Source organism: Perna viridis, chromosome 15, assembly GCF_037379345.1.
Source record: "Perna viridis isolate PV_CMFRI_1.1 ecotype Kerala chromosome 15, ASM3737934v1, whole genome shotgun sequence".
Taxonomy (NCBI): Eukaryota; Metazoa; Mollusca; class Bivalvia; order Mytilida; family Mytilidae; genus Perna; species Perna viridis.
Genome location: NC_142459.1, coordinates 2909887 through 2919532, shown reverse-complemented (window position 1 = coordinate 2919532; position 9646 = coordinate 2909887). Strand labels below are relative to the sequence as shown.

The window sequence follows — 9646 nt, the reverse complement described above, 5'->3', positions numbered from 1 at the left end:
TTTGAGCTTTATTTCATACTGTCGAAGTATTCTGTTCAATTCAATTTGCTTTTCTATGTCTGCAGCTTTTCTTTCGTCCTCGATAGATTCTTTGTAGTTATGGTGCATTGATGATTGAAAATAATCGTCACTATGCGTACGAACAACATAAGTTCCTCTAGGATTTTTCGTCTTGAAGATGATTGTTGATGGCAATATATCGACCGTTACATTTCTGTAGTGCGTTTTTCAAACCATCGCTAGAGGATTCAATGAATTCCATTGCGTTCTAAATCATCAATTCGGGACAACACAAGACAGGCATAGTTGTAAAAACCCTCACCAAAGATATTGAACAGCTGTTCAAGTGCTTCGTTTTCCTCAGATGTAAATCTTCCAACACCAAAAACAAATAAAAAAAGGTGAGGACCAGGAAAAGTCAAGTTAATACATTGAAGGATTTCCAATTTTATAATTTCTGAATGTAAGGCGGTATCGAATAGTCCGGGTGTGTCTACCACAACGAGTCGTTTACCTACAAAGATATAAAGGAGAAGTAAATCGCTTTTCTATATGCGCTTTCTTTAATCGTATCTTTCCGTATAAGTTTCATAGTTAAACATTGATATAAAGATTATTTCACAGTACAGTATCTTTCTTTTTTGACAGAAAATGAGTTAACCGACTCAAGAAATAGCAATATATATTAGTGATGTAGCCTTGTTAATAAAGTATAAATTAAATAAATATGTGTGGTTAAAACAACCACAAGTTGCTGATTTTTAATAACGTACACATCGTGTAAAAAATGTTCGCTGGTAATGTTTAGGCATTTTTTGTCAGATATTCAGACAACCCTGGGTTTTATCAATTTTATAGCATTAATATAGCAGTAACCTTCGATTTCCTGTTCTTAAAGTCTTCTTTAAATACTATTTGGGATTTGTTTTTATGAAATACTTTTTATGGGAAATTTAGAGATATCTCTTTTCCGCCACTATTTGAAATGCTTTTATCTCAAACACGAGCACAAAAGCCCAACAGTTTTCCTATTCATTTTGTTTTAGCATGAAAGATCTTAAAAGATTTTAAAACCCTTTGTCCCTGGATTACATTCTATTGATTACCGCTATAACCTTGGTTCCCTTGATTACTCTTTGAAATATTTGTAAGTTTTAGACAAAGAGCATCGACCATCCTTAATATACATAAATTCAGTGCACTATAGATATGGGATACTTCCAATTCTATCTAGTATAACGGAGATTGGAGGATATCTGATGGAGGAAATGAGGATTTATGGGAAAAGAGAGAAAGAAGCGATTTTGAATGTTTAATTAAAACTCTAAAATTGTGATAAATAAAACAATTGGATTTTTATGGAATATGAAGAATATTCAATGGAGGTTGGGTTTGGAACAATATGAAATATGAAATGGCATTTGGTGTAAATGGGAATAAAAAATAATACCATTCGAGAAAACCTTTACTCTACCATGGGGTTTTACGCCGGATAAATGTCATAAATAGTCAAATTTCATCGATGAAATAATGCCTTTAAGCTCGTCTTAACACGTGAAATTTCGTTAGGATATATGTTTCATATGTATTATATTTATATTTTTGAAAAATAAAAAATGTATTTGATTGAATATTGCAGGAATTCATAATGTAATTTGCAGAAAAGTGTATAACTCGTTTTTAAAGACGCGTTTGTTTCTATTGTATCTTGGATAATATAATATTAATCAATATCGTAGCAACCTTGCCTTTTATTTACTTGCTGGGACTTATTATCCCTGCAATCGGCTTAAAAATACAGAACATGTCTAAGAGAACAAATATAGTAAACTTCAGTGTTACTATTTAAAAATGTTATATGCTACCTATACTTGAACTCTATTTTCAGTTTTATGCATAAAATTTATAAGGAACATGAATCATCAACATAGACAATTTAATCTGATAAACAATTTGCCAACTATTGCCAATTAGAAAATACCACACTCTGTTCAAATTGTGTACTAGTGTAGATTTATCCAAAAATATTTCAGGAAGTATTTAAACGCATTTTACAGTAATTTGACACACTCCACCCCCCACCCCACACACACACATACACAGACTTCATCGTGCCCAATTGATATTAGATATGGAGCCTAATCCTTTAATGAATACATGTAAATTATACTAAGGGCGCTATAAACCATAGTAAAGTAGTTTTTTTTCATAAACCTACTGTTTGTATATGAATCTTTTTAAGGATTTTATATGTACTCATACTCTTGCAATATTTATTCAATAATTTATTTCTTTGTTATTTCACTATGAAGATTATGTCTACAATAACATTCAAAATCTTCACATTTTTATTTTTAAAATATGTCTTTTTCAAACAATTCTTTTTTTTTTTTTATCAAATAATTATATAGATCTTCACACTGTAAACTGATGATTTTAGCTCAATTTTAGGTAAACATGTAAATCACATTGTTCACTGTACTGGTCCTATCAGATACGATTGCATTATTCATGCATCCAGTCATTAGAATTCAACTTATATAAAGCACAATTGACAAAAAAAAATTTCAAATGTACTTCACATTGAACACGTTACTTCATGTTCTTGTTTTTCACTAAGCACATCCAATTTCAATGCGCATCTATAATGTGCACATGAATAATGACAAGTAAATTCTTCCCTCTGTTTACTTTGCAAACAGTCTTGGAAATCAATATTGAATCATGGTTCCAGCAATTTTTAGTTACTAATCAAATACATGTCAAAAGAATTTCTCAAATCTCTTGTGACGCTCAGTCGAAATTTGTAGAAGTACAGTTATATTCTATGTAAATTGTCACCAAGGTGTATTGAAATAACAATAAATAAATAGCAAATTTACAACCGTCTATTTACCAAATATTGAGAATTTAAGATACTACATACCCGAACATGGATTGTCGTTTTACTGGCTAAATGTATGACATAAGAATTCGTCAACAATAGAATTGTATTTAAGTTAATGCCTTGGTAAATTCAAACATGGCGTCACATATTTGATTACTACAGGTGCCCCGACATTTAAAACTCTACTGTTTTGATCTGGGAATGGGAAGATACAATAATTGCTAAAACACTGTTCAATATTGTATGTCAAAATGAAGTTCAGGGTTCTTTTATTGTCATTTTTGTAAGTTTTAAAAATTGAGAAACACTTTTTTTTCACCAAAACTATTCTAATATGCTATTTTTGAAAATTTGATTACTTCCAGTAAACGTTATCTTAACTTAAAGCGTCACGCATTTCGTTCGTGATCAGATATAACACAGATGTATATGAATACTAACATACCCGCGTAGTTCGTTTTGTGAAGAGAAATATGGGATTTTATTGATTTCCTACTTTAAACAAATATATAAAATTTATGAAATTTTGGTAAAATATTTAAAAAAAACGAAATGATTTTGATGAATGTGGTGAACTTAGATAAAGAATCACGAAACATTGCTAATTCATTTTGGTTATCATTGATATTCAATTCAATTGCCAATTGTTATTGTTTAAAGGTCAGTAAGCAACTGACAGAAAGTAAGATGCATATATGATTACATAAAAGTGTCATAATTTATCAACTACTGAAAATCCAATGAATTTAATCATATTTGGGAACATTTTATACAGTTAAATTAAGTAATATATATCGCAACTTCTGCCAAAATAAATACTGTGTATTTCTGAATAACTAAACACGTGATTAAAAAGGTTAGATTTTCAACCGTTTTTATGTACAGGTAGTGTTGTATAACTGATCTTCCCATTCCCAGATTAAATTAACTTTATAAAAAATCTTCTAAATGTCATTTTAGTCAATATGATACCCAGAAGCTACTTTAATTTATCAATCCAATTGTGTATTTAACATCCATTTGCTGTTTAACCACATTAAACCCGAAACCACCGAAAGTCCATATTTTCAGTCTGCAAAAAAACTTTATATCTATAAAATTACTGGAAAGACAGCGGATGATTGGAGGCCAAGGGATATCATATTTATTAAAATATCATTTAAATATTCATGTTCAATATTATAGTAATAATTTGATCTGCGAAAGTTCAAATAGCAAATATCAATTAACAATGAAGAAGAATCGAGGACACTGATAATATATACCTGAAACATGTAGTGATTCGTATTATATAATTTGACTATCTGTGCTGAAGTCAGTTGTTGCGCGAGGTCTGTTTGTTCTAACTAATTTTGGCAAAAAAATGAAACTAAACGCATACATTCACAATGGCATCATTAAATATCATTAGTTTTGAATGTATATTTTTCATAAAATACAACTACCGTTCCGAAAAGCTTCTTTCTTCTCACACTTTCGTGTTATTGACTGGCCAGACATTTTTGCTTCAAATGCTTTGAATCCGAGAAGTGTGTTACCGGTTGCACTTTTACCAGAACCAGTTTTTTCCAATTATGACAATACGGATATCTTTTGCATCTCCTAGAAATAAAGGAACACAATTATTCATTTCACATAATTCACTTTGCATTAACACCCCATTTTGCAAATTCAAATTATTAAACTATTTGGAAGTTTAAAAACAACAATACAAAACATGTACGTTGCCAGAAGATATGTGCAGAATGGATTTGATATTAGTCTAAAAATTGAAGCACTTTGGTATCTGGACTCACTACTCAGTGAAAGTACTATTGTTTGTGAGGTACCAATTTTCGAGACTTTCGTGGGAAGTCAAAACCACAAAATTTGGTTCCAAACGAATAAGAGATTTCCATTGATGTGATACTGAAAAAATTAAAACCACGAATTCAAGCACCACAAACTTGTATTTATTCCATGATCCACGAAAATTGTTTCTTTCACAGTATCTTACTTCTCGTGTTGCATATCACCACACTGGACAAATATGACAACATATTTGTCCAATGTGATGGACGTGTTTTTCAACAAACGGTCTGCATTCCAATGAGAACAAATTATGCTCCTTTACTTGCTGACCTACACTTAGAAATCGATGGTAAAGGAAAACTATTGACCAAACTGTACGACAAACGTGATGATTTTTCATTCAGAATTGTCAACTTTCCTTTCATCTGTGGCAACATCACTTCGGCACCTGCGTATGGAGTATTCATATCACAACTCATACGTTATGCCAGAGCTTGCCGAAACTACGCAGACTTTTGTATCGCGCTAGAACTCTAACAAATAGGCTTCTGGAACAAGGTTTTGTTGCTACAAGATTGAAGTCATCACTACAAATGTTTAATGAACTCGTGGATTGTTATGGTGTATCCATCTGCACCATGAAAACTGATTTATTCAACGGGTCATGGTTTTCCTTTCCTCGTTTGTCTTCCCCGGACTTGACTTTTTATGAGCAACTCGGCGGGTGTTTCTAGAAAAGCAGAGGACGCTTACCGTACCGGTGCACCTGGTCCATGCTTCCAGTTTTTAGTGGAGTCCGAGTTGCTCATTTCCTTTTGTTACTTTGTATGTATGATTTTAGTTACTTTATGTTCTTTGTGGTGTATGTCTGTTTTCAATGTCTGGTCTTTGTCCCTGGATTACATTCATTTGATTACCGCTATGACCCTGGTTCCCTTGATTACTTATGCATTCTAACGCATATAAATAAATTAAATGACTGAGAAAAAATAAAGTTATTCTATGAATTCATAAATAATATAATACAAATACAGACAACGGTGTTTTATCATCAATGTTTTCACTCTACTTTTAATTAATATAGAGCAAGTGTAAACTTAGAAAAACCACGAAATTTTAAAGCATAATCCGGACCAAAATACTAAAATAAAAGCAGAAATACAGTCTGACTTATCTTGTCTTTTAAAGAAGACTTAGACCGTCTAATCAGTGGGGTGAGTTGTCCCCCAAATTATATATGGATATGTAAAGGATTTTTTTCTTTCTTTAAGACTATGAATTAAAGTCTTTGTGATTCAATGTTCATATTTCAAATGTATACAATGTATATAATATTGTTATGAGAACTTTGTCCCCGATATCAACTCATTTTACAAGTATGTAAACAAATATATATATATATAATCAAACTGTAACTGTCTTTAATAAGCAGAATTAACAACCGACAATGAAAAACAAAATAAAAAAAATAGGAAAACAAAAAACAAAACAAAAAACACACAATAAAAAGAAAACAAAAACAAAACGAAAAAAAAAATGAAAATGACAACAATAGCATAAGAAAATGTTCTTTTCCAGTACCAACTTCTATCACTTTTTAATTTGACAATGCAACAAAAAATGTTTGGGTGCAGAATCATAGTAGAATTAGCATCATCACTTCCAAAAAATATGTCTGCTTAATTTCATGAGATGATCTTATTGATATGGATCAAACTTGCGCATATTGGTTACATCATAACAAAAACTGTATTTATATTGAACTAGTACCTTATATTTCACTGAACCAGTTTAGCTCTCCACGAGAGGGTAATAGATAAAAACTATCACCGTCTGAAGCCTGTCATAGAGCGGAATATTACCCTCGTACTGAACCAATCAAAATTCAGCAAATTGAATTGAAGTATAACAATATTTGTTGTCATCTACAGTTATATTATTATAACTTCACTCGTATAGAAATCTTAAATTGTTTTATTTACTGAAAATACGTAAAGTATCAGTCTTTGTTTGAAAATGTTTTGTGTTCATTTTTAAATAAATAAATGCAAAACCCCAAAATTTTTTGACACGTGTGACAAAACTGTATGCAAAGGGATTTATTACTGATAAAGATATGAGTAATACAAGGTAGACAGGTAAACAACTGCAAATTTGATAACATGAGAGTCGCTGACGCGTCGAAATCTGCTTGTCGATATTGTGTAAGTTAAACTTAAATATATCATCCAAACACTTACACTATTTTGTGCACTCAGTTAAAATAAATAAATGAATAAATAAATGAATCAAATCAAAATTTTGCGTTACTACGATATGTTTAGAAATTTGTTTATAAGATATTTTATTTTAGAGCGGGAGCAGTTCTCCTGAATCCCAGAAAAAAATAAACAAAAGGGTATGTTTAAGTTCAAAATAAGTAGGCGTCCACTTTCAAGATGAAAATAATGATATTTCCTTGATATTGTATTTTGAGAAAACGATGTTCTGTAAGTGCATGTGGCCTTGAACTTGGATAATCTGACCTAATGCAAAGAAGTGTATTTCTTCCTAATAAATATAAACCTGATCAAGGATATGCCAAAAAATATTGAAATAACAAAAACAGTACAAATGTATTTCTTTTTATTGCTAGTGGCATTGAATTCGACCTATTGACCTCATAATTAAAAGGTGTCTTCCGTTCCATAATGTATAAAGATGAATTAAGCAATCAAGTTAATAGCGATAATGAAACATATGTTAAAGACTAGCCAGGAAGAATAAGCACACACAACAAAAACGTCCTCTAGAATTCTAGAAATACAGGCCGAGTTGTTTGTCATAAAAAGAAAACGTCTCGGAAAAAAATATCTAAAAAACCCATGTAGCATTAATAAGAATTATTGTATATTGTATTTTATATTACTCGAAAGCGCATAATTTCTAAATTGTCCAAAATAGCAACTTTTTGTTTAAGTACAATATGCTATCCTATGTACTAAAAAAATCAAAACGGATTAACAGTTGCGTATAATGGGCACAATTCCTTATTTCAAAATTTACTTAACATATAATTCAATTTCTTTTCCATTTCATGGTTTTTCAAGAAAATATCAATTCATCAAATTAGTGCTTCCAATTGGCAAAAAAATAATTGATACGCAAATTAAAAATCATTTCATTCATTTCTCGTTAAAAAGTATTTTGCATTTGGCATTTAAAATATTGTTACTAGGTGACTTATTACCTTTTTCTATTCTCTGAAATACTTTATCAAAGGATTCACATCCATACTGCTCTAATTCAAACAGGTCATCTGAAATAAAAGAAGAGAACGAAAGGTAATGGTATCATTACCTTTGAATGTTCTTTGAAACTAAACACCGTGTCTTTTATATTTAATAATGATATAATGATATTTTTCTTTCTCTCAGTAATAATGTAAAATAGAGATATACCTAACCTTTAAACACGGTGGTTACTTCTCTTAAAAATTATAAAAGTTTTAGTTTACCTTCTTTACAAACGAACGCTATTTTTGTTTGAGTTTTCGATATCCACACAATATTTGCTGTCATCTTTTATAAATTCCCCACAAACACTGCAAATTCTCCCCATTATTTATGTATGTTGCCTCAATAAAAATGCGCCATAGCGTTATGTATTATTTTTGATAGTACTATCATGCAGTGGCTACGTTAAGTTTTAAATCATTGATTTCATTTTTAACACATCTTAGGAACGTTATCATATCAGCGAACCTAACGGCATTTTAAGAACAGCGGGTTCTAAAAATCAGGTGGATACCATAAATATAGCAGCATTGATTCACCGAAAAAATACCCAACATTTTTATGTTCTTAATTGACTCTTATTTGTATTATGGTTCTGTAAAACATAGTACAATATATATATATATATATATATTCCTACTTCTATATGACGTCGTTATTTCTATTCAAAGTGCACTTTCAATTATCTATATTATCTATATTTTCCATAAAAAGAGCAGTGAGGAATCTAAACAAAAACAGTATCAATATTTATTTTTTTTCTTTTTTGTGCGAATTCAAACAGCAATAAAACATTGATAATTTTTCTACAATGAATTTTTCACTGTCTGGTTTTTATAAATGATCTTATCTGAATAATCGGTGACCTACAATCGTTTGTAATCAGAAAATGATCAGTAAAACTCATTTCAGTTGCAAGTAAATGGTTCACTATAAGCTTCAACATCTAAGTATTTCTGGTTATATTGCGTATCAGTGTCATTCTAAAGCAGAAAATGCTTCCTAAATTGTCCGTTTTATCACTTAAAAAGTTCTTATGTAAGCTTTCGCCTTAACTATTTGTTCAAAGATGACTTTAAACATAATATTACAATCGAAGGAAAATAACAAGAATATGCCAGACAAAAACCGCACTGGAATGAAAAAATGTCAGCTCAAGGGCATACAAGAACGAGGAGGAAACCCACTTCACGGGGCGGGCTGTAGCTGGCCGCTTAACAATGTTATACATAGTAAACTGAAAGTGAAAGCGAAAGCAAAACAATGGATATAGAGACGTGTCTTGTGACAGGCGCAAAAAATGCAGCTAAGTGAGTATCATTTTGATTCCCGTTTTATTATGAATAGGAGGCAAATATGTGGATACGTGCATACATGTAGACACGAGTATGGTCTGTATATTTGAATACACCTTTTTCGTATCTCCGTCCTTGCCTTCTTTCTTTTTAAATTTTTCGACACAGTGAAGTTACTGGTTTACTGTCCGGTAAGAGCAACGTACAGCAGTAGACTTCAAATTTAAATGTCACTTATTGTAACTGTGATGAGTACTTGGATACTTTTGAATAATTTTTTTCAAACCATTTAGCTACATACCGAAGTGAAAATATTTGAAGTTTAAAAGAAAACAAGTTTACTGTTCTTCCTTCCCAATGAGACCACCAACCAGATTTTCGTTTATCGGTGGGTTACG

At 31.0% G+C, this 9646-nt stretch overlaps 1 long non-coding RNA gene across 1 annotated transcript; it reads right to left on the bottom strand.

Annotated features, from left to right (window-relative positions):
• Nucleotides 1–264: 264 nt before the first annotated feature.
• On the bottom strand, nucleotides 265–8361 carry LOC148596523 (uncharacterized). Its single transcript, XR_015919152.1, has 4 exons — nucleotides 8175–8361; nucleotides 7908–7976; nucleotides 4333–4489; nucleotides 265–514 (listed from the first exon to the last, which is right to left on the bottom strand). It is a non-coding gene; the product is annotated as an uncharacterized LOC148596523 (long non-coding RNA).
• Nucleotides 8362–9646: the final 1285 nt, after the last annotated feature.